A 23,363-nucleotide genomic window follows, 5' to 3' on the forward strand; every position below is an offset into this window, starting at 1 on the left:
CTGTCTCTTTTTGGTGAAATGTTTGCTTAAATTTTGACCAGTATTTTATTTCTAAGTGGATATGCACACACACACACACACACACACACACACACACACACATATCTACAAGATGCAAGTTTTTTTGCCCGATATATCTTGCAAATATATTTTCCCCAGGCTGTGGATTACCTTTTCATTTTATTAATATTTCTTTTAAAAAGCAAAAAGCTTAAATTTTTATCAAGATTAACTTACTGATTTATTTTCTTTTATAGTTTGTGCTATTTATGTCTTATTTAAGAAAATCCTTTCCATACCTAAGGTCGGTCATAAAGACTTGATGCTTTTGTTGTTGTTGATGCTCTGGAAGTTTTGTAGTATTAGCACTTAAGATCTGTGATCAATTTTGAGTCTGTTTTTGCGCATAGTGTAAGGTCTAGGATTGATGTTTCTTTGTTCCTGTTTTGTTTGGCAAATGGCCATCCAATTGTTAACATACCATTTATTGAAAAATCATCCTTCCTCCTTTGAGTTGCCTAGGCACCTAAGTTGAAAAGTCAATTAAAAATATGTGCATGGGTCTACTTCTATATCAATAATTAATAACAATTTTATGAAGACTTTGCCTGAAAAAATGATTCAGCACCTGTAGCTGCAGAAAGTTACATTTACAGAGCACTCTGTGAAACATGACATTTCATTTATATAACTAGCTGTCTAACATGCACATGTATCAGAATATACTGTAGGACTTACTGAAACACAGATGGCTGAGGTCCAGCTCCAAAGTTACTGCTTCTGTAGGTCTGGGTTGGGTCAAAGATTTGAGTTTTTAATGAATTTCTAATCAAAAGTCAAGTGAATGTTCTTCTAGATTTAATTTTGCTCATTATCATTTCTAAGTTTTTCAGTGACTATATAACAAATGAAACAATAACTGGTAATATATGCCTCCATTAGCACAAAAAGAGTTTGTAAGCAGCTAATGATGCCCATTTTACATCATTATCATCAGATGCTTCTAATATAAAACCAATTCATTTAAATCATGATTCAATTTGTTATCCAATCCATGGAGTCAAAGTAAAGCATTTCTTTTTTTTTTTTTTTTTTTTAAAGATTTTATTTATTTATTTGACAGAGAGAAATTACAAGTACACTGAGAGGCAGGCAGAGAGAGAGAGAAGGAAGCAGGCTCCCTGCTGAGCAGAGAGCCCGATGTGGGACTCGATCCCAGGACCCTGAGATCATGACCTGAGCCGAAGGCAGCGGCTTAACCCACTGAGCCACCCAGGCGCCCCCAAAGTAAAGCATTTCAAACTTTATCTGCCAGTGGTGAAATATGACATTATTTTGATTATTAATGTAAATTCAATTTTAAAATCCATCATTTAAAATAATTTTTGTGGTGGTAATAAGAATGCATATTTTAGTGGGCCATATCATTACATTCTTACTAAATTAAGTGTTCTTATTAAATTGTATCTATGGAGCTAAAATGTATTTGGCATTATTCGTGAGACATCCACATTCATAATCTCCTCCAAACAACATGCAGTTTTTCACCAATCAAAATAGACACAGCAGTTGTCAAAATTTACAGGCATTTTTATGCATGCAGAGTAATTAAGTTACATTTGTTTGACAAAGATGATTTTGAAAGTATTTTTTAAAAAGTTTAGTGTGACAGTACTCACTTTCTCGTTTTGCTTCCCAAATTCATTAGGATATCAGAAATATTTGAGTTTTGGGACTCCTGGGTGACTCAGTCGGTTATCTGACTTGATTTGGCTCAGGTCATGTTCTCAGAGTCATGGGATTAAGCCCTGTGTTGAGCTCCGTGCTCAGCAATTAGTCTTCTTGGGATACTCCCTCCTTCTCCCTCTGTTGCTCCCCCACCCTGTGCTCAAGCTCTCTCTCTCTCAATAAATACATCTTTTTTAAAAAGTTTTTTTTTTGTTGTTGTTGTTAAAGTCAGCTTATGTATCTTACAGTATTTTGATTTTTTTTTTTTTTTGGTAAATTAATCCTTCCAGTTTTTATTTATTTATTTATTTTTAATTCTATGGGAAGTCTTCATTCAGATATTCAAATAGTGGAACACAAAGCACAGAAACTGTTTTTTCTCAATAAAATTATAAGTTTGATTTATTTGTCTCTGGCCTCCTGATTATTATATTATATTAATATATATTAATATATTATAATATAATTAGTATATTATAATAATATTAATTATTATTATAATTGCCTAAAATAAAACACACTGGGGGAATATTAGTAATTTTTTTACAGGATTTTTCAAAACTAATACTAATGTTATACTGCTACTATATAACCCCTACACTGAAGAACTTTTTTTGTTTGTTTTTAAGACCTATTTTGGAAATTATTTAAAGGTAGTATTTACATACATTATAATTCACTCTCTTTGGTATACAGTTCTATTCATTTTGATAAGCTTCTACAACCATGAAACTATTACTGCAATCAAGCTATATAATGGTTCTATCACAATCTTTTGCTCTTTATAGTCAATCTGTTTTCTACACTTATGCCCTATCCCTACATTTTTGCCTTTTCCAGAAGGGAATGTAAATTGAATTATGTAGTAGTAACCTTATGAATTTGGATTCTTTCACTTAGGGTAATGCATTTGATTTGTGCTGCTGTGTGTACCTATAGTTCATTTCTTTGTGCTGTTAAGCAGTATTCTATGATAGGGATATACCACAGTGATTTTATTCATTAGCAATTTGGAAGACATTTGAGTTATACTCAGCTTTTAGCAATTGTGAACAAAGTTGTTATAAACATTCAGGTACAGGTTTTTTGTGTGAATATGACTTTTTATTTCTCTTGGGTAAACACCTAAGAATTTCTGGATTATTTAGTAAGTGTATGGTTGTTTAATCATATGAGAAACTGCCAAACTGTTTTCTAAAATGGCTGCACTGGCACATTGGTGTTTATGAAATTCTTAGTGAATTTTGGTTACATAAACAAAGCTTGCAAATTGAAAGTGAAAACTTTCTATATGAAACAAGGGGGTCATCTAGTCATATCTGGCGGTATACCAGATTTGAACTTGAAATTCTGAGGGTGTGATTTGATATTGACTTGTGGAGAAAACCTTTTAATGAAGCTCCTATTTTGAAGTAAGATTTTTAAAATTTTTTTATTTAAATTCAGTTTTTTTAAATTTTAAATTAAATTTTTTATTTAAATTCAATTACCCAACATTTCAGATGTTGAACATTTCAGTGTTCAATAATTTATCAGTTGGTTAGATTTTTATTCTCTACTGTATTAGAATGAAATTAAAATGATACATTATTTTCTTTACCACTTTAAGACAATAAAATAATCTTGGGGTTATTTGAAAGAGTTTTTCTTATATAAGTTTTTGGTGAAGAAATAAACTCTAAATTGAAGCTTAAAAAGGGACAGAAATAATTGGGTATAGGAGACTACTTTTCATTTAGTAGAATGGACAGCTGACAAGCACATGTCACATTTAGAAAGAGTTTTTGTATTTTCTTATTAAATTTTAAAACATCTTGGTTTTTAATTTATTTTTTATTTTTTTATATGTTCAGTTAGCCAGCATATAGTATGTACATCATAAGTTTTTGATGTAGTGTTCAATGATTCATTAGCTGCTTTTAAATAGGCTTTATAGAGTCAGTTTACAGGTAATTTTGAAGAAGCTTACAGGTAATTTTATAAAATAAAACAATAATAACAAAGCCATATTATTGGGAAAGAAATCATTATTCAAAAAAACTCAGGAATAACACATTTTTAAAGATAAAATGACTAAGAAACTGATTAAGGTACTTGATTTAAGCTTATATTGCTCATTCTATATTTTTTAAAGATTGGTTTATTTATTTATTTATTTGGGGGGAAGAGAGAGCACAAGTGAGAGGCAGAGGGAGAAGCAGACTCCCTGCTGAGCAGGGAGACCAATGTGGGGCTCCATCCTAGGACCCCGAGATCATGACCTGGTCTGAAGGCAGACGCTTAACCAACTGAGTCACCCAGACACTCTTGCTCATTATATTTTTAAAGCTTAAATACTGTAAAGTTTTATTTTATTTTATTTTTTGCTTATGCATAGACTAGCATACAAATACAGCTAAATCAATTTAGCAGTCAGTAATCATTTCAATATTGTATAAATTGTAATATTTAGCATCACCTTTCACTATCAAAATTGTTCTGATTTGAATTGTAATCTCTACAGTCATCCAATTTGAAAGCAAGTTTGATTGAATGATCAGCTAACAGGAAGAAAGGAACAAAGGTTATTTGTAAATTGGAAAGAAGGTTGGCGGGGATTTTGCTTGTTGTAAGGTTTCAGATGAACTATATTGTCTTGATTCTTTTTCCTGAGAGTTTGAAATGTGCACTGTTTTATAACTAGGGATGGTCTCTTTAGCAGGTGACAGTCTGTAAAGACCTGCCCATTAACATAAGATCCAGCCACACATTTTGAACAAATACATGTTGCCATTTAATCATTGAATTAGTATTCCTCTGGATATGCTTCAGTTTTGAAATGGGTTTAAGTGGACCCTACTGTATTCTGTCTCCTAGTCTATTTCAGTTAACATATATTAATTCTGTCAGAGACAGAGTAGAACCAAAAGAAATAAAAACTCTCCCTCAAGGTGGTTCCTCTGAGGGAAGTTCGTGAGCATTAGTGTTGGCTGATGTTTTTTTTAAAACTTGCTTCTGCCAAAGAGGAGACTCTCCAGGTAGATTTTTCACCTGCCATGCAGGTATTCCCAATGGGACCTAAAGGATCAAACATGTTTTTTACTTTATTTTAGTGGTTGGTATGTGTGTGCGTAAGATAGTTATATAGATACATATGTATGTCTTACTAGTTGCCTATTAAGGTTCCATTAAGGATCATTTAAATTTAGTCCTCTTCTTCCTCAACTTTCTTCTTTTCCTACCATCACTTTTATAGTTCACTGAGCTCTCCAAATAAGTATTCTCTAAAGCACAGGACTCCACAGATTTGTTCACAAAATGAAAAATCTCTCCTGCTCTCTGCACATGCCAGATTGTTGGAATTTTTTTGCATTTTCTGATAAAATAATTGATGAATTGGCTGTAGTTTTCAAAGGCTGCTCTTCTATTAGCTTAGACTATGCTTCTCTGGATTATGCTGAGTTTTGGTAATAGATAATCTCATACCATTTTGACTAATTTGATTCCTTTTAATTGATTATCACTGAATTCCATCCCACCACACACATTCCACAGGCTAGTAGTGAAGGAAGTATGTCAAGCAAGCGTTTTTTTCCCATCTAGGGGAACTGTGGTAAAATTAAAGTGAAAAGTAACCTCTGCCCTTAAGGTATATTTTAGCATAATCATAACTGAGTTTAGATGGCTACCTGGAAAGGTTTCTAGAGTAGACTTGTTTGGCCTTAGGAGAATCAAAGGGAAGGGGCATTTGTTCATTTCTTCCTTTGAAATACATGGAGCAATTAAATTGTGCTGTTGTTCTAGAAACTAAGGGAAATGGAAGATATTTACTGCCCAGATGCTCAGTGTAGCAGGGGAAGTAAGTGCTAATATAGAAAGCAGTCGATTAACTATATTGGGCAGCATTCACTTAAGCATCAAGAAAATAAGTTCCATTAATACATGTTAAAAGGGCTTAGTGAAAGGTTAGTGTCATTGGAGGAAACTTCAAAGAGAGCTTTGTAGGTGAACTGAGGATTGGAATAGATTTTGAAGATAAGTAGTAATTGAAAAAAAAAATAATAAAGGCGCAAAGAGATAAGGCATTTAAGGTCATAGCTTAAGAATCTCAACTTTTTATCCAGACATAAATTTACCAAACACTTAAAGCCAGTGTGGTCTACTAAGTTCTAAGGATGTAGAATGTTCCCTATGACTTTAGTGGAGAGGCAGGGTAGAATTTAATACTATCTTTATTGTTAGTTAGCACTGAAAAATACATGTCTTGGGAACTTCCTCAGAGTTTGTAAATTTCTTGAAAGCAGACATCTCCTATTTCCCACCCCACCTCCACACCTTCTGCCTCCACAACATATACAACATATTCAACCCAGTGCCTTCTCTATGGGACTCAAAAGTGTTTCGTAAATATATGTCAGGATGAATACTTGAGCAATTTGACTCTGATAGGATTTCCCTTGGTTCATAGAGTCTATCTTATTTAGGTTACTTGTTTAGATTAAAAATTTAAGCAGAATGGGGAAAGAGTTCCTAGCTAAATCTTAGCAATTAGACAAGCTCACAAATGAGCTAGCAATTCTATTTTTTTAAGAATACATGGTTATGGTTATCTCTTTCCTCCAAAGTAATACACTTGATGCTGGAATGATTGATTTGATCATTGATTATATACTGCTCTGTCAAACTGTCATCAAAAACAGAATGAATGCAAAGGTCTGAAGACATGAAATTTATTGCTACCTCTTTCTGACTTTGGGAAAGTCTCTTACCTTCCCTGGAACTCAAAATAACTTGATTTTACCACTGATTTTACCACTTTCTAAGATGGTTTTTCAAGGATTTGGGAACATTATACTTCCTGCTTTGAAAGGATTTCCCTTGAAATTTCTTTATGTCTTGCCCTAGATGTTTATGAGACACTCAGCAGCTGTTCCCATTCCATGAAAAATGAAGTGAGTAGGTTTGGCAGCTGTTTCCATGTTGCTTTGGGATGCATGGGCTTGCACTATTCTATATAAATGGAATGTAGTAATCATTCCCCAGTCAATTGTTTACATTTTATAAGCTGCTTCAGAGGTTAAAAAGGGGGAAAAAGAGAAGAAAAAAGTTCACCTTGTGTGCAGACACCTATAGATAATTGAACTTTAATTTCAACAGTTATGTAAAATAATTAATAAATGGCATTTCGAGATGTCCTTTTTTTTTTTTTTTAAAGATTTTATTTATTTGACAGACAGAGATCACAATTAGGCAGAGAGGCAGGCAGAGAGAGAGGAGGAAGCAGGCTCCCTGCAGAGCAGAGAGCCCGATGCAGGGCTCGATCCCAGGATGCTGGGACCATGACCTGAGCCGAAGACAGAGGCTTTAACCCACTGAGCCACCCAGGCGCCCCTCGAGATGTCCTTTTAAAAATATTTTGTGGAGATGGTTAGTTTAAGGTTTAGACTCAGTGATAAGAAACTTTGGGCAGGGAATGGGCAGAAGAGGGGTGAGCAGAGAGAATGGGTAAGGAGGAGGGGATAGTATAATATTCAAATATCTGTAGGCCTTGTGAAGAATTAGACATAATCCACCTGACTCCAGATGAGAGAACAGGAGCTATAGGTGGAAAGTAGAGGATGATACATTTTGGCTCAACATAATGAACTTTCTAAAAGCCTGTATGGAATTCATGTAGCGTAGTAATTTCCCCCATCATTTGGGGTAAATATGGCCATTGCAACATTGAGAGCCACTTGATTTGGGCATCTTTCAGTTTCAAGTGAAAAACAACAAATCAAGACTGTTCAGTATATTTAAAGAAAGAGAATTCATTGTTTTAGGCAGCTGAATAATCAAGTCCCAGCTGGATCCAGGGTCTCACGTGATATCATTAGGACACAATGTCTTTCTATTTCTTGACTCTGCTGCCTTCTACAGTAGCTTCATTTGTCTTAATTGTCAGCTCCACTGTCCCAGGCAAGTCCTAGTTCCTCATATTGGCGAGGTGGCTTTAGGGGATATTTGGATGTACATACTCTATGATCAGTTCTGAGTTAAGTGGAAATGTTGGTTTCAGGACTGGCTCAGATTTGAAGAAGTTTTGGTCCCATGACTTTCATTATGGCTTGTTTCCAGTGTCTGGATAACATTCATTTCCTCTCCATAACCAGAAGTGTCTTCACTGTTTTCTCAGTGATGTGTCTTCACTGCTTTCTCAGTGATGAGTATCTAATATGGGAAGTGTATTATCCAAAATGAAACCAGGGCTGTGCTGGTAAAGATGAAATAGAAGGGTGACATCAAAATAGTTGGGTTTTCATCATGATAGTTGATTCCTAGAGAAGTGATAAGATTAGATTAATGGTTTTCAGTAAATTGTTAGCAGTGTATCAATATTGCCAACAAAATCTTTGACAAAATATATATAATAAAAGGGATGCTGTTCTGGTAGAAGCATGATGAGTACCCAGAGGCCTCACAAGTTAAACATTTCCTTTAGCCCTATTTATATCCCTGTAAAAGTCTGGAGGTAACTACTCAGTGGGTTAAAGCCTCTGTCTTCGGCTCAGTAGTTTGGAATCTACTGAACAAGAGGAATAGTAAAGTCCCATGGAATCTGGAGTCTGTGACTATTATTTTAGTTTGTGTGCCCCTTGGCTCCAATGGGATATTAGCGCTGCTCAATCAATATTTGTTGGGTTGAATTTAAATGAGATGAATTGAATTTAGGTGAGGGAAACACCTGTCTAAACTTTGTGTGACATTTGCATTTTCCAAAGCAGTTTTTGTTAATTTTTCATGACATCCCCGTGACTTAGGCAGTGTGGGAATTTCATTTTATAAATCTTAACTTTAACTATCATTGTGGACAATGAGGGAGAAAATTAACCACTTTATAACCACCAGGCCATGTTTGTCAAGTTTTGATATTATATCTGCTATAGTTCTCTCCCTTTTTTATGAAGACATTATAGGTAAAATGCCCTATACTCTATGCCTATTCAGCATCCTCACCCCTGCCCAGAAATAAGTACTTAAATGAAATTGGATGTATATAATTTGGGTGAATGTTTTATTGTTTTTATTTTTTTATTTGTATATCCATAAAACATATTTTTATTTTGTTTTTTTTTTTTAAGATTTTATTTATTTATTTGAGAGAGAGGAGCAGGTGGAGAGGTAGAGGGAAAAGGACAAGCAGACTCCCCGCTGAGCTGGGAGCCCCATGTGGGGCTTGACCCCAGGACGCTGAGATCATAACCTGAGCTGAAGTCAGATGCTTTACTGACTGAGCCACTCAGGTGTTCCTTTGTTATGTATTTTATATAAGTGGCATCAAACCAAATTTATTAATAAATTATATGCTTTTTGACTTAACTGTTCTTAAAACTTGTATTTATAGGGACGCCTGGGTGGCTCAGTTGGTTGGACGACTGCCTTCAGCTCAGGTCATGATCCCGGAGTCCTGGGATCGAGTCCCGCATCGAGCTCCTGGCTCCTTGGGGAGTCTGCTTCTCCCTCTGACCTTCTCCTCGCTCATGCTCTCTTTCACTGTCTCTCTCTCAAATAAATAAATAAAATCTTAAAAAAAAACTTTTATTTATACATATAGCTTGTTTTCACTGTTGCAAAGAATTGAAATGACAAGTTTAATCCAAATGATATAACCAGTAACTCGAGATGTTTAGGTATTTTTTCTTGTGTTTTTTATTTGTTTGTTTTCAGTGGATGTTAGTCATTAATCAGAAAACTTAGCAAATCTAGAATCATCCCATTGTGAAACGCTAGATTTAATATACAATACACAGACACAGCATCAAGCTCCACAAGAGTTGTGTCTGCCCTAGAATCTGTATGAACTCCAAGGACTCCATAAACATCTAGAAGTGGATGGTAGAAGCTTGGTGTATATACTGGAATTTTCCTGAAGAGGTTCTGCATTTATCTCTGGATTCTCAAAGAGAACTGTAACCCCCAAATTTAAGAACACTGCCTTAGTTTTTTTTTAAATAAAATATTTAGAAATCATTCCCAATTTACAGAATCAAAACTAACTTCTAGCAGAATGGATTAGGGATACCTTTTAGTCTCTTTCTCAGCACGCTACAGAAATGAACATTCCTTATTTTTTATTTCCTCTATACCTCAAGGCAGAGGGTGAAGTTTTGTAAAATGGCCATGATAAAACTGGATTATCCATTTATCTCACATGCTTTCAAGACTTCTGAAACCAAAAGCATACCCTGTTCTCCCTTGATCCGTATTTTCGGATGAAATGTCATTGAGCTCAACACATTTAGAAGCAATTCAACATACTGCGAACTTACACGAGAGTGTCCTTCCCAGAACAGGGAAACTAAGATGACTTCCTGCCTTTCTCACCACTTTCTGCCTAAACTGCTGGACAGGGCAGCCTGCATTTTGAGAACCATACCATAGGCTCACTATTTGTGCCTAGAGCTAGCGACTATCCGAGCCAAAACTGCTCTGAGATGAACAGTTTGGACCATTAGGTTTCTCCCAGAGCCATCATACAAGCTTTCATTTCCTACTAATCTTGGAAAACTACTCTAAATTTTTTTCACCCCTTATTAGATACCCTACATTTAACATCTTGTGTTTTTCTTAATGGTCCTATGGTTTTCTGTCAGCTACTGTAGAAGTATGGAGGTAAGAGGAAGAACCTGCGTTTACTGAGTGCTGATTCTCAGTCAGGTCTGTGCTGAACACAGATGCTTCCCTTGACATCATCAAGCTTAGAGTCAGGAGGTTAAGGTAGAATATGAGGTAGTTTACTAAGAGATGTGAACTTGCAGTTGTAATCAGAGCTACAAAGGAGACATGTAAAATATGTAATAAAGAGATTTGATCTCACTAGGAAGACAAAGGAATAGATTTCTTAAAGAAATGATGATGGCAATGACACAGTAAGGATCAATAGAAATTACATAGGCAAAGAGGAGGGAGAAGAGAAATCTAGACAAAAGGAAATTATGTGTAAATGTCCTAGATGAGGGAAAGGAATATAGCAAATTATGAAAAACTACAAAGCGCATCATCTAAATCTTGAAAACAATCTTGAGTTATAGCTATTATTATCTTTATTTTATGATTGAGAGTTTAAGTAACTTGCCTAAAATCCCTCTGTTAGGATGGAGCAGGACCAAATCACATGCATGTCTAGCCTCAAAAGATGTACCCTTAAAACCCTACTGCTCCTGTTCTTCACAAAGAAGCACCAGACCCAGATGATTCATGGGAGAATTCTACCAAAGACATAAAAATCAAAGAGTCTCAGTGTTTAAGATACCGGAAAAATAAGGAACATCCTTAAATTATTTCTTATGAAACAACTCAGAGTCAATCTTGTTTTATATGTATATATCTTACTGAGTAATTTTTAGTCAATTCCTGTCACATCACTTCATTCATAAATACACAAGCACATATGTCTAAAAACTAGACTCCCTTAAAAAATACATATTAAAATATCAATATCACAACTAAATAGATATAAACAATAATTACTAAAGTAGTCAACTTTTCTTAGTTGGCTGTCCCAGAAACTATCTGTCCAGTGTTTATTTTCTGTTTTTCACAAATTGTGCAAACTACATAAAATTAAGATATATACCTTGTATTTTATTGCTATGTCTCCTAAGTTTTTTAATCTGTAGGATTTCCCTCCATCTCTCACTTTTTTCTTCTAATTTATTTGTTGAAGAAACAATCTTACCTTTTTTTTTTTTTAAGTAGCACTTCCTATAGTTGTGCTTCTGCTAATTTTAAAATCTTTTCTTACATAAATTTTCTGTAATTTGGGAATTAGATAAAAATTTTTTGCCAAGAATCTTTATAAGTGGTATTATATAGATTATTAGGTGACACATATAGCCACTTTGTTTATTGTCTATATCAGTTTGAAACCTGTTGGTTGGAAACTTGAACTTACTGTCTATCCGAAGTTACTGTTCGTACAGGAAAAGCAAGGTAAGTGCATGACTCTTTTTCTTTAACAGTTTTCAAACTGATGAATTCTGCTTTCTATCATGCTCTAAAGCTGATTATTACATTTTTCTTACATGCTATTGTTTGGTTTTATTATGAACTTATAAATTTATTAGATATGTTTCTAAAATTATTATTTTAAAGCATTGCATTATTCTTATTGAATAATGAGGCCTAGTTGAGCCTATTCAAATTGGCCCCTGAGACTTACTGACATTATACTGGTAGTGACTGATAACTTCTTTGATTCCTGATATAACAAATTCAAGGATTCTCTTTTTCACTTTTTATACCTTGAATCAACAATTTCTCAAAAAAAAAGTCTAGTTTCCTTTTTCTTTTTTTTTCTTTCTTTTTTTTTTTTTCTTTTCCTTTTTTTTTTCTTTTTTTTAAATGGATGGTTCCTTTTAGTTAAGAAACGTTTTTGGAGACCACAATAGGGACACGAGGGATGCTCAATGCAACCAGATTAATGTATTATTTATAGGTCTTTAGTGGACAGAGCTAGGAAGTAAGCATTGAAGAGAAAAAATATATATATAATTCTTCATAATAAACTATGATTTCCAATTCAAATTAAGGATCACAGGGCTTAGTATTACTAATTTCCTTGATTTTATATTTATACCTCATATCTCTTTTGTTGAAATTCTTCATTCTTAATGATGTTCTTTGTTCTATCTTATCCTTTATTTGTAATTATATCAGAAGTACATTGTCAGTATTATTTTCCCTAACAATATGATAATTGAAAGCTGCTAAGACTTCTTTGCATTTTCTTTTGTCCTTAAGATATATCCCCAAAAGACTACACTGCCAAATTACTGTGCTTCAAAATCACTTGAAATAATTCTTCTGTGTGTGATTATGTACTCTTGGTAAACACCCGAATTCATTCATTTCCTTTTGCTCTTGATTTTGGAATTAAAAAAGAAAAATTTAAAAGCTGTCTTAAAATTATGTAAAATGTATACAAGATATATAAACAGGTATAAGATAAATAAGTGGTGTCTTTTCCTGGTGATTAACATATGTCCATTTAAAATATAAATGCAGTGGGGCCATGGGAAATCTTTGATCCAGAGCCACCTTAGTGCTCCTAGAGCAGTCTTCTTGATGCTCCCGGAGCAGCCTCCTTGCTGCTAGCATGCCTGCTGTTTTAGATTTATGACTTGTGTCATCAGGATTGCTAATCTTATAGGGCGATGTACTTCCTGTATTGATCAGGATTCTTTTGATTCCTGGAAAAAGAAACACACTTTCCGTGTTATGAAAAAGTAAGAAATGAAAACAAAAACAAAAATCTTAAAAAGAGACCAAAGTCAAAACCAGAATGAAACAAAAACATTCATTAAATTTTTTATTTTATTTCTCTTGTCATCTCACATGTGAATTTAGGGCATAAAACCAAGGATCCTGGTATAGTTTCTTATGAATTTTCTTCCCGCTCTCTTCCTGTCACTCCCCACTTCAACCAATCTCATTCTCCACGTATATATTATCTATAAATTAGGGATCCTTCTTTAAAGGAGTCTTCTAAAGATTAAGTGAGATTATGCATGTAAATATCAAGTACCTAGAACAGTGTCTGGCACATATTTGGAATCCAATTATCATTGGTTTTTTACTATAGATACGTTGTTTCTGTTCCTGTGATAAAATTGGTACAAACTATGTTTTTTGTTCTCATTCCTTTGTCATATTCTTCCTTGAGAATTACAGAGATTTTATACCCCATAATTTTTCATTCAGTTGTACTTGTCAACCAAGACTTAGCTAAAGATAGCTCTCTAAACTTAGGCTTCTTAAAAGAGAAAAAGAAGGAAGGTGTTTGAGCCTTTCTTTAATCTGAGCTAGCTTGGTACTGTATTTTGAGTTCTCAACACAGGGTCAGGAATAAGCATAATGTGGTTCTTCCTTCCTCTCCTAGGAAGGAGCTGTGTGGATTGCAAAGACAGCAATGTAATAACATGGGGAATGTGCTAGACTCTGAACCCCTGTTCCTAGCATTATCTGGCCTGGGTGATCTTAGGAAATTTATTTTCCCATCTCTGTGCCATATTCTGTCTATCTGCAAAATTAGGTCACTCAAAGAGATCTGGGTCTCTTCAAGTATCAGAAGTGTATGGTTCTATATTTGCTTAAACCCTCTCTTGGATATAGTTAATATAATAAGTTCTATGATTTTTATGGCCTACATTTTCTTCCCAGTGTATTAGCTTCCTTCCCTCATTAAGTGATGTACTCTATGGAATCCATTAGGCTTTCATTCTTCCCTCTTGGCTGTCAATAAGCCTAGAGTTAATTTTCATAGAAAACAGTAACTCTCATCAGTCCTAGGTTTCTTATACAGTAATACCTTTCTCCATATCCTAATTTTATGTAGATTTTATTCTTTTGACATTGCTCTCAATATCACGTAATATCAGTCTTGTTTTCAGCCAGCCACCCTAATATTATTATTGTTGTTACTATGAGAATCTTCATAGGTTATAAATAATTTTTCTCAGTCTCAATTGCCATAACCACTTAGGAGAAAACAATCCCTCTCCTACCTATTTTGTTATGAGAAAAAAGAGTCATGGAAGTAAAAATTAAAGGAATACCTTAATTTTTAAATGGTTCTTTCAGTTTTTAGAATAAAATGAGTTAAATGTAATTTCTAGGGGGTAATAATTGTTAGATAAGTATCTGACACTGAGAAAAAAACGTCTCCTAAGTTTTTTTTTTTTTAAGGAAATTTCAGAAGTTAGTTTTTTTTTTAAATATTATTTATTTATTTATTTGACAGAGAGAGATCACAAATAGGCAGAGAGGCAGGGGGAAACAGGCTCCCCGCTGAGCAGAGAGCCTGATGTGGGGCTCAATCCCAGGACCCTGTGCTCATGACCCGAACTGAAGGCATTGGCTTAACCCACTGAGCCACCCAGGTGCCCCCATCTCCTAAATTCTAATATTTCAGTCTTACCCAAGGATTCTGGTTTTAGTGCTCTTCTCATCTGAGTGGTAATTAGCATGCTCTATTCTTCAAAGTGAAAACCTGTTTCACTGTATCAAATAGATTATGGGACTCCATTCTTAAAATTCATAGCAACAGGGACATGTAATTTTCCAAGTGGAATGGTGATGTTCTAAATGACTTTCCAAATGTTCTCATGAATTCTAGGGTGGACAAGTGGAGAGAGCCCAAATCTAGGTGAAGTGAGTAAGTATATGAATATTATGTGTGCTATTTGCTCAGCCTTATTCTATTGATTAATTCTGGCAGTGATTTGGGCAGGACAAGCAGACCAAGTTTTCAGACGACACTAAACACGTTGCCAAAATGTGGCTAAGAGGATAGATATTGGAGTAATACAGACCTGGATTGAAATCTGAACTTGTCCACTCACTATTTACATGATCATCTACTGACAGAATTAGGACCAAAGCTTGAAAGCCCCAGACGATTGTCTTCAACTCATGACAAGGAGGAATTTTCTAGCAAAAAAAAAAAAGCTTAAATGTCTTCAGTTATACTAATGATGTCCAGAACTAAGTAGGAAATTGTGAAGACCAAGAGCTGTGTATTTAAATCCACTTGTAAACTCTAATTTGAATTTGAAGATTAATTGCTATTGTGATAATGGCAGTGGACCATCATTGATGAATGGTAATGATGATTATGATGATCCTGTTCTACTCAGTGCTGGTCAGATCACATCTCATAAACCACTTCTAGGGAGTCTGAGAAGAATATTGTTGAATTTTAATAGGGAGACATGCGAGTAGTCAGGAGAGACCTTTGGGAGCCACATTCTATGAATACAGAATAAAGGAAACAGGTATATTTAATCAGGAAAAAAAGAACACTGTAGTCTTGGGAGCATATCTTTAGTGTCAAGTATATGAAGGTCCAGACAGTAGAATGAGAGCAAACAGTTTAAATCTCCAGAGAAACCAACTTCAGCCCAGTAAAAGAAACCAGAGAGAAAGGATTTTGGTATTAGATTGTCCTGGGTTTGTATCTGGCTTAACCAGATTGTTGTTAATCATGTTCATATTACTTGTGTTATCATGTTCATATTATTTCGCTGCCCTGAGCCTCAGTCATTTTATCCATGAAATGGGATAATATTAGATGCTACCTTATAGAACACTTCTATAGATTAAAACAAGATAATATATGCAAATAAATAACAATATCTGATGTGTAGTACATACTTAATAATTGCTAGTTGTGGTTGTTATTTTTGCTAATACTATTAGTCATTAGGTCTCGAATATAATGAATGTTGGGCTACTTCAAGGGAGAATTACTAGGCAGTTGTCACTAGGTATTCTTTAAAAGGAGGAAAAACAATGGTTTTGAAGGGATTTGAACATGGGGTTGGGATGTTAATGAGCCTATGATTCTAGAAGTGCCTTTCTGGCATCACTCTCTAGGTGCCTGTGGTATTTTTCCACTGATGCCATATCTTTCCTGGCCTCTTCTATCCCAGGGCTCCTATCCCTGTGATCTATTTAGGCATCTGCTGGATCAGATTTAGCAGTTTTCTCACCATATAATTATCTACAACTGCTTGAGCATTTACATGCTTAAATTTTTCATAAACTATTTCATGCTGTAATACTAACAGCTAATCATAGAGCCTTTGATTGTAATCTCTTCTCGGTATGGACTCTGTCTCTTTTGTTTACAATTGATTGGCCAGAGCTTATAATAGTAGCAGATACTGAATACGTGATGGATGGGGGCATGGATGCATGGACAAAGAAGCAAACAAACTGATAGAATTTCATATGTAGAAGTATGTATGGCAGCAGTCATCATATTTAGTATTCCACTCAATGCCGAAGCATTTATCTTTAATACCTCTTCCAGGTGGCTCTTCAGCATTTTCTTGAGAATATCCTTTAATAGGGAACTCATTACCTCTTCAGGCATCCCATTTTCTCTTTGGACAAGTCCATTAACATAGCCTGGCAAAGTCTCACCATATGTTGAACTACCCTATGTCACTCAGCTAATGAATTAATGCCTTGTCTCTTCTAGCAGTATTACTTTTAACAATAGCCTCATGAAAGCATATTCTTTAAATAGAAGAATTTATATTTTAAAAGCAGAATTTCAAGCACCAGGGCTGGCAGAAAGAAAATGTGCTAATTTCTTCTTTCACAAATACAAGATCCTATTGTTATGTAGTTGTGGGGGATACAGGATGACAGATGTTTGCAGGATTTCCATGTTACAATAAGAAATAGATTTTGCACATCAGTAGGTATGTGGGAGATGAGATATAAACTATGATAGACCTAAGTACATAGTAGTCATGCTTCATGAATATAAAAAGTGGTTGTACAGAATTACATTTCTTTACTTTCAAGGAATGCTATAGAAGTGAACTGTATTTTTTTTTTTAATTCAACAACTCAAGTTAAACTTAGAAAACCATGAGAGTCAATTTATTTGAATCAAACATTAAAAAGAGTATTATTCTAAACAGCAATTAAGACTTAAATGTCATCATTTGATTTCTCCTTGGAAAGCATTTGTTTACCATACTATGACTGAGCTGTAAAATTGGCCACATCTGTAGATAAACCAAAGACAATGCTATATCAAACCTCATTTTGAGAAGGCACATTTGCTTCTTGAGGGAAACAACAACAACAACAACAAAAACAACAAAAAAGACAATCTAAGAAAAGTCAGAGTACCACAATAAATATGTGGGTGAGTGATAAACTGGTTACCATGGAAATTTGTTAGATTAATTTGCATCACACCTACCAGTGTGTCTCTGTAGTGTCATGGTGTCTATTCACTAGGGTTAAAGACTTCTAGAGAAGTATCATTTCAGGCCAAAACTCTATGTAGATTTGTGCACATGTGATCAGCCTGTAATGATCCTATTTCTTGACAGGGTCACTATCATTCAGGGGTGAACCTAGAAGCCATGTTTATATAATGTGATCCTGTCCTCTCTCATGGCCTTAACTGAATGGATCAGGATAGACATTGCACTTGCAGTGCATCAGTTGGATTTTCTTAGGCCAGTATTTGGCACTTGGATTGAGCTACATCTCAGTATAGACTGTTTGCTTGAAGAAAGAAATGTAAATGTTGGAGATCTGAGGAAGCTGTGTTTGTCCAGGGATTATAGGAGACAGTGAATGAAAGTTGGAAGTAAATTATTGTCATGGCTCTAGAATGGCTTTCAAGTCTCTGGTTCTAGACTATTAGTTAACCTCGGTTTCTAAGAAATGGTACAATATATCTCTAGTACTTTGACATTTCCTTATTTGGCTGAGATATTTGAAGTTAATTTCTATAAATAGCAAGCAAAAAGATGCCAACTTAAAAGGTATAAATGTTGCTGCTATTACCTTGGTTTCTCAGTTCTCACAAATAACGTTTTTCAGAAAACTCAAATCTGGGAGCCTTTCTTCAGTACTTCCTTTGTACTTGACGATGAGGAGAGCATAGAGAAAATAAGTTATAATGTTATTCTCTTCTTGTTCTTTCATCACTGCTTTCTACCTCAATACCATATCCACACTAGACTTTTCTAGGGGAAGTGAAACTCAGTGGAAGGAGGTGGTCATTTCTCTTTAAGATAAAAACAATTCTGGAAGGACATTATACTTCCACTGATCTCATTTCAGCCTTGACTAAAATGAAAATGTTCCTCTTAATAAATGACCAGGTCCATTTCTCTTAAGATGGTAACAGCAATTGCTCTTTTAATTATATGGAAGCTTCTCCTTTCCCTACAAGGAGTAAGTTGTATTAATTTTATGTTATTAGTAAAATTAATAATTCATTGATTAATTTTCCATTTCTCTCTGAAATGAGAAAAGAGGCAAGTATGAGATTCCCTGGGCCAAGATAACCTGAGAGGGTAGAATTTATCATAGAGTTTTCTGGCAGGAGCATAAGGTTAAAGAAACCAAAATGAATCAGTAGGTTATGGAGAAAGTATAGAAACCATGAAGATTCTCAACATTACTTCATATTGGGATGTTCTTTCATTTGCCATAACCTCGGCTTTGCCAAGCTCCATTTTAACTGAAGTCATATCTCTGTTGCTTAAATTTTGAATGCAAGGTATTTGCTTAAATATCCCCAAATCCATGTTACCAAACACACACATATACATGCATACACGTGATTATTAATTTCCACCTGTTTTTAGATTAAAATTCCATATATTATCCACTTATGAAGTATATATTAGCCTTGGAAGTCAAAATCCAGGCCATCATATTTGGTTAGATGCAGTTTGAGAGTTGCTAACTGAAGATCCCTGGGAATTAGAGAACATCCTTATCTTTTAGCAGGCAGTAAAGGACAATACGATTAATCTGGAATCTGGACTTGCTGTTTCTGGTTTGGTGTATAGAAAAGTTAGAACCACCACTTTGTCCCAACTCCAAGTAAAAAGCTGGACAAATTGAAAAATCACCTCTTCCTAGATCCATCAAAAAAGTGAGGTCACAGATCAAATGGCTGCCCTGAAAACTAGAAACAAAAGAAACACAAGGCATATTAAGTGACAAAACAAAAACAAAACCCAGCTTGAAGAGATGAGTAAAAGTCAGAACCAGAATCAGATATGGCAGAGCTGTTGGATTTATCAGATCATAAATAAAGGACAATTATGATTATTATGATATAAACTTTGATGAATAAAATATACAGTATGCAAAAACAAATGGATAATGTAAGCAGAGAGACAAATTCTAAGAATAATAAAGAAATGCTAAAGATCAAAAACATTACAATAAGTGCCTTTGGCCCTTTAGCAAATAGGAAATAGCTAAGGAAATCTCTGAGCTCGAGGCTATGGTGATAGAAATTTCCAAACCTTGAAAGAGAAAAAAGACTGGAAAACAACAACATCAACAACAACAACACCCAGAATATCTAAGAACCATGGGACAGTTATAAATAGTGTAACATACCTGCAATGAGTATACCAAAAGAAAAAGAAAGAAGCTCTATTTGAAGCATAATGACTTAGAATTTTCCCCAAATTAATGTTGACATAACAGCAGAGATCCAAGAAAGCTCAGAGAACACCAAGCAGAATAAATACAAGAACACAAAATAATCAACAACAGTAATCTATACCTAGACATACCACAGTTAAACTTCAGAAAAATCAAAGAGACAAAATCTTGGGGCACCTAGATGGCTCAATTGGTTAAGCATCTGCCTTCAGCTCAGGTCATGATCCCAGGATTCTGGGATCAAGACTCATTTTGGGCTCCCTACTTGGCAGGGGAGTCTGCTTCTCCCTCTTTTTCTGCACCTTCCCCTACTCATGCTCTCATTTCTCTCTCTCATAAATAAATCTGGGAGGGAGACAAACCATAAGTGACTCTTAATCTCACAAAACAAACTGAGGGTTGCTGGGGGGAGGGGGTTTGGAGAAGGGGGTGGGATTATGGACATTGGGGAGGGTATGTGCTTTGGTGAGTGCTGTGAAGTGTGTAAACCTGGTGATTCACAGACCTGTACCCCTGGGGATAAAAATATATGTTTATAAAAAATAAAAAGTTAAAAAAAAAAAAAAGGCAAAATCTTGAAAGAAGTTAAAAGAAAAAAAAGTTTTACCTTCAGAGGAGCAAAGGTAAGAATTATACCCAACTTTTCCTCAGAAACCAAATAAGCAAGAAGAGAATGGAGTGAAATATTTAAAGTGCTGAGAGAAAAAAATTTTGCAGCTAGAATTCTGTATTCTATAAACTATATTCTATATATATTTATGTATTCTATATATATTATATGTTTATGTATTCTATAAAACTATTCTTCAAATATGAAGGATAAAGACTTTCTCATAAAATGAAAATTGAGGGATTTGTTGCCTGCAGATCTGCCTTATAAGAAATGCTAAAAGTTCTTCTGAGAGAAGAAAAATGATATAGGTCAGATAATGGGATCCACATAAAGAAAGAGCATTGAAAAATAAATAAAAATAAAAACTTAATTTTCTTATTTTTAACTGATCTACGAATTGTTTTCAAAATAACGATGCAGTAATGTATGCTTATGCATCAGTGAAATGAATGACAGCAAGGATACAAGGGACAGGAGGAAAGAATTAGGAATATTTTGTTATTGTAAGACACTTGCACTGCTCATGGAGCTGTATAGTGCTATTTGAAAATGGATTTGGGTTAGTTATAAATAAACTTTGTAAACTCCAGGGCAATCACTAAAAAAGTTTGAAAAAACAAAAGAAATATACTCAATGTGTTAAAAAAGAGAAAATCGAATCATATAAATGCTCAAATCAAACCACAAAAAGCAGAAAAAGTATAGAGGATAAAAAAAATTAAAGAATGGGTTAATAAAATAGTAATAAACATGGTAGATATTAATCTAGGTATACCAGTAATCACTTTAAACACCAATGGTCTAGATATACCAACTAAAAAATAGATTCTGTGCATGTATCATTGGACAACACCTAACAATATATTGTCAATAGAAGCCCATTTTAAATATAAAGATACATCTAAAATAAAACTAAACAGATGGAAAAATATATACCATGCTAACACTAATCAAAAGAAAGTATATGGATTTCAACAAAGCAAATTTCAGAGCAAGGAAAGTTATTAGAGATAAAGAAAGGCATTACAAAATGATAAAGGAGTCAATACTTCAAGAAGACATAACAGTCCTTAATGTTGTATACACTTGATAAGAGAGCATCAAAATATGTGTGGCAGAAATTGATAGAACCACAAGGAGAAATAGATGTATGCGCTATTATTCTTGGAGATTTTAAAACCTTTTTATCATAAATGGACCAATCTAGCAGACAGAAAATCAGTAAGGATATAGTTAAACTCCATCAACTGCATACAATTGACATCTATAGATTGCTTCATCCAACAACAGTAGAATATACATTCTTCTCAATGTCACATGGAACATTCACCTAGATAGATCACATTCTGGACCACAAAGCACTCCATTTAACAAACGTGAATCATATGGTATCTACAGAAATCATATGATATATGCTCTCTGGCCATGACAGATTAAACTAAAAATCAGTGCCAGAAAGACAGCTAGAAAATGATTATTAAATAATACATAGGTTACAGAAGAAATATCAAGATAAATTATAAAATCCTTTGAACTAAATGAAAATGTAACATCAAAATTTGTGGGATGCTGCAAAAGTGGTGGTTAGAGGGAAATTTATAGCCTTGGGAATGTACATTTGAAAAAGATATCAATAATTTATATTTTCTCCTTAGGAAACTAGAGAGAGAAAATTAAATCCAAAGTAAGCAGGACTTAAAAAATGAAGGTGAAATCAATGAAATTGAAACCCAAATAATAGAAAAAATCAACAAAACCAAAAGCTGCTTCTCTGAAAAAATAAATGTATTAGCTTCTAGCCAAATGAACTAAGAAAAGAAGAAATCCATTGTTTACACTGAATCTTGGAGCACATCAAAAGTTAATGATGTACTGTATGGATACTAACATAACATAATAAAAAAAAAGAATACACAATTATGTTACCATAAGTGAAAGAGAAGACATCAGTACAGGTCACTGCAAATTCCAGAGATGATAAAAGGATAATAAAATAATATTATGAAAAACTCTATGCCCACAAATTTGAGAATTTATGCTTAGATTAAATGGACCATTTCTTCAGAAGACACAATCTGCCAAAATTCAAACAGGAAGAAATGTCCAAACTGAATGTGTGTGTGTGTGTGTGTGTGTGTGTGTGATAGAAATGGAATTGATAATTAATAACTTTCCAAAACAGCAGCAGGCCCAAATGGGTAAATTTTACCAACCATTTGAGGACAGAGTTATACCAATTCTCTACAATCTTTTGCAGAAGATAGAAACATAGTAAACACTTTCTAACTCATAAAGACAGAATTACCCTAATATCATGCTGAACAAAAACATTTACAAGAAAACAAAACTATAGGCTGGTATTACTCATGAACATAGCAATGATCCTGAAGAAAATATTAGCAATTTGAGTCTAATAATGAATAAAAATCATACAGCATGATCAACTGAGATTCATCCCAGATACACAAGGATGCTTCAAGATTTGAAAATCACTTAATATATTCTCCAGTGTTAATAGGCTAAAGAAGAAAAATCACCTTATCATACCAATAGATGCATAAAAATCATTTGATTAAATCTAAGAGCCATTCATGATGGAAAAAAAACAACAACTCTGTGAACTGGGAAGAGAGGAATTCTTCAACTTGATAAGGAATATATTTCAAAAGCCTACAGCTAGCATCATAGTTAATGGTGAGAAACTTCTTGCTGCTGCTTTCAACATTGTGCTGGAAGCACGAGCTAATCCAATAAAACAAGAAAAGGAAATATATACTGATCAGGAAGGAAAAAATGAAACTCTTTGCAAATAATGTGATTATCATTTAGAGAAAATATCTGAACTGATCAAAAAAGAAAAAAGAAAGAAAAATGTACAGCACCAAGAGTGAACCCTAATATTGACTATATACTTTGGGCAATAATGATGTCTCAAGTTTATAGGATATACAAGTGTACCACTATGTTGGATGTTGATAGCAGGTGGGAGTATAGGTCATATGTGTGAACTATCTGTACTTTCTGCTCAACTTTTAAATTTTGCTGTGATTTTAAAACT

This window comes from Mustela nivalis, assembly GCF_964662115.1.
Source record: "Mustela nivalis genome assembly, chromosome: 3".
Taxonomy (NCBI): domain Eukaryota; kingdom Metazoa; phylum Chordata; class Mammalia; order Carnivora; family Mustelidae; genus Mustela; species Mustela nivalis.